Raw genomic sequence first — 3,655 nt, 5'->3', positions numbered from 1 at the left:
CTAGTAACGGGGATTATATGATCATCTTCACCAGTGGTTCTGTCCCCGAGTGAGGAAAGTGGTGAGTTACTCATTGTAAAGATGGGTAGATTGATGAAATGTACAATTTCATCTTTTGCCTTCACTAACCCATGAGCTTTTTATTTTGTTTTGCATCTGTAGAAATCTTAAAATCTTCATCTTGAACAGACTCAATGACAGATCTCCATTGTGTCTCTGGCATCGAATTTCAAAGTGTAAACCCCCTCTGAATTCTTCCACCGCAGTCCGCTGTTTGAGAAGTGTTCCTGTTGTGGGAAATGCACTTCCCCGTGTGTCAACTGCTATTCCCAGCATGCGCTCTGGCGCTGCACTCATTTTCCTTCTGACACTTGCTCACTGTGTTGCTGTGATCATACAGTGACTTGGTGTCGCACGACCCAGGAAAATGATACAGCTCAAGGTTTTTGCATTGTTGAGTTCAATTGTCAGTTTAGCCATATTTTGGATTTTGAAATTGTCTGTTCTGTACACAAGTGCGTGTCAAAAACATCTGAGCGGAAGTTAGGTCTTCGGACTAATGACATTGAGCACTATGCACTCTCCTCCAGTCTGGAAAACAATTCCTGACAGGCAGTTGAATAGACAATAGACAGCAGATGCAGGAGTAGGCCATTCTGCCCTTCGAGCCAGCACCACCATTCATTATGATCATGGCTGAACATCCTCAATCTGTATCCTGTTCCTGCCTTATCCCCATAACCCTTGATTCCACTATCCTTAAGAGCTCTGTCCAACTCTTTATTGAAAGAACACCTCCTGCTGTCTCGGGTTCTTCATTCCGTTGACTTCAAATCTGCACAGAATTCAATAGACCTTGTTACATATTCATTTCCTCATTTTTGTTCAGATCACTGTGTGCATAGTGTGACAGTGGGAGTGCACTTGCCCCACAACCCAGGGGTCAGACCATCATCTTGGAACCGTACTGTGTTATTTCTCATTTCACCAACAATCGGGAGAAATGTCTGCTGCTCTGCATAATTTATGCATTTCAATTATTGATAAGGTCATAGCCTACCCGATGCCTCTGACGAGGTGGCTGAGAGGTTAAGGCGATGGACTGCTAATCCATTGTGCTCTGCACGCGTGGGTTCGAATCCCACTCTCGTTGCTGTCATCAACGGCTTTCAATGGCGCTGTTTTCAGATGATTGAAGGTGGAACTCCAATTGTCAGTTTATATGCATTGACGCGATTACAAAATCTCAAAGAATAGTTTGTACCTTTTAACTAAACTGCGTTGAAATTGAGGTTGCTTTGGGATAATGAAAAGAAACGCGATTTTCTTTTTCAAGTCAGTGCTGAGAACGTTTTTTCGTATGAAAGACATCCAGGAAAATCAAATACCGAGAGCTGCGAAGTGCATGTTTATGCAAAGGGATTCTTAATGAATGTTTTGTCAGATGAAATATGAAGGACGTTGAGGAGAAGTAATGCATCCTGGTGAGAAGAGCACAGCGAAACAGCACAAAATAATGGAGATATTTCAAAAGGGGCAGGGCGTGGGTTTAGGGGCACTGAGAACTAGCTGTAAACGCACAGTGGAGAATTGCCAATGTGGGTGCCGTGCATGGGCACGGAAAGACTTACACATTGGTCTCGCCCTCGCCCCTTGCTCTCGCCATTGATGAATGCTGGAAATAAGGCACAGATAAACACAAGATGTGGGAAACAAGCTCCCTCTCGTTATGCACACACTGGATGCATCACATTGAACCATGAACAACTGGAGAAATCAGCATGTTACCTGTAGGGAGTGAAAGTAAACTGTGGATAAATAACCGCAGATTCATGCAACATAAACATGAAAAATGATTTAAAATGTAGGGTGTAGGTTTGCTCGCTGAGCTGTAGCTTTGATATTCAGACGTTTCATTACTTGGCTAGGTGGCGACCTCCAAGTGAAGCGAAGCTGTCGTCTCCTGATTTCTATTTGTATCTTTCTCCTCGATGGGGTTCCTGGGGTTTGTGGTGATGTCATTTCCTGTTCGTCTTCTGAGGGGTTGACAGATGGCATGTATATCTATGTATTTATTTATGGCATTGTGGTTGGAGTGCCAGGCCTCTAGGAATTCTATGGGGTGTCTTTGCTTAGCCTGTCCCAGGATAGATGTGTTGTCCCAGTCGAAATGCTGGTATTTTTAATCCGTGTGTAGGGCTACGAGGGAGAGAAGGCCGTGTCTTTTTGTCGCTAGCTGGTGTTCGTATATCCTGGTGGCTAACTTTCTTCCTGTTGTCTTACGTCGTGTTTGTGGCAGTCCTTGCATGGAATTTTGTAGATGACGTTGTTTTTGTCCATGGGTTGTACTGGGTCTTTTAAGTTTGTTAGTTTTTGTTTGAGAGTCTTGGTCGGTTTGTGTGCGACTGAGATTCCGAGGGGTCTGAGTAGTCTGGCCGTCATTTCTGAAACTTCTTTGATGTATGGTAAGGTGGTTAGGGTTTCTGGCTGTGTTTGGTCTGCTTGTCGTGGTTTGTTCTTGAGGAATCTGCGCACTGTATTTTTTAAGTATCTGTTCTTCTCGAATACGTTGTATAGTTGGTTCGCCTGTGTCTTCAGAAGTTCGTCTGTGCTGCAGTGTGTGGTGGCTCGTTGGAATAGTGTTCTTATACAGCTTCGTTTGTGTGTGCTGGGATGGTTGCTGGTGTAGTTAAGTATTTGCTCAGTGTTTGTCGGTTTTCTGTATATGCAGGTTTGTAGTTCTCCGTTGTCCTTTCATTCTACTGTGACGTTCAGGAATGCGAGTTTGTTGTCGGTTTCTTCCTCCTTGGTGAACTTTATACCTGTGAGGGTGTTGTTGATGATGTAAAATGTCTTTACTATCTTGTTTCGTTTTGTGATGACAAAGGTGTCATCTATGTAGCGGACCCAGATTTTTGGTTTGGTTGTTGGTAGGGCTGTTTGTTCTAGTCTTTGCATTACCGCTTCTGCTATGAATCCTGATAGCGGAGATTCCATGGGTGCGCCGTTGGTTTGTTTGTAGACTATGTTGTTGAAGATGAAGTGGGTGGTGAGGCACAATCCACTAACTTCATGATGTTTTCGTTGGTAATGTGATTGATGGTTGTTGGTGCGTCTGTGATTGTCTCTTCTAAAAGTGTGGTAAGTGTTTCCTTTGCCAGGTCGATGTTGATGAAGGTGAACAGTGCTGTTATGTCGAATGAGATCATTGCTTCCTCTTCCTCCACTTTGGTGTTTTTGATGATTTTTAGGAATTCCTAGGTGGAGTGGATGGAGTGCTGCGACTCTTCTGTGAGGTATTTCAGACTTGCGTGTAGTTCTTTGGCCAGTCTGTATGTTGGTGTTCCAAGTAATGAGACTATGGGTCTGAGCGGGGCTGCCAGTTTATGGATTTTTGGTAGTCCGGTTCGACTTGGGCAACACATTGATCCTGGGACAGTCTAAGCAAAGACATGCCAGAGAATTCCAAAAGGCATGGCACTCCAAACACAATGCCATAAACAAACACATAGATCGAAATGCCATCGATCAACCCCGCAAAAAACAAACTGGAAATGGCATCACCACAAACCCGAGGAACCCCATCCAGGAGAAAGATATATAGAAAGCGCTAGACAACAGCTTCGATTCACTTGAAGGTCGCCACTGATGATGT

At 44.0% G+C, this 3,655-nt stretch overlaps 1 non-coding gene across 1 annotated transcript; it reads left to right on the top strand.

Annotated features, from left to right (window-relative positions):
- The first annotated feature begins 1,071 nt into the window (after positions 1-1,071).
- trnas-gcu (transfer RNA serine (anticodon GCU)) lies at positions 1,072-1,153 on the top strand. The gene has a single exon. It is a non-coding gene; the product is annotated as a tRNA-Ser (tRNA).
- Positions 1,154-3,655: the final 2,502 nt, after the last annotated feature.

This window comes from Chiloscyllium punctatum, chromosome 24, assembly GCF_047496795.1.
Source record: "Chiloscyllium punctatum isolate Juve2018m chromosome 24, sChiPun1.3, whole genome shotgun sequence".
Classification (NCBI taxonomy): Eukaryota; Metazoa; Chordata; class Chondrichthyes; order Orectolobiformes; family Hemiscylliidae; genus Chiloscyllium; species Chiloscyllium punctatum.
Note: the sequence above shows the minus strand (reverse complement) of the source record. Positions and strands in the feature narration are given on the sequence as shown.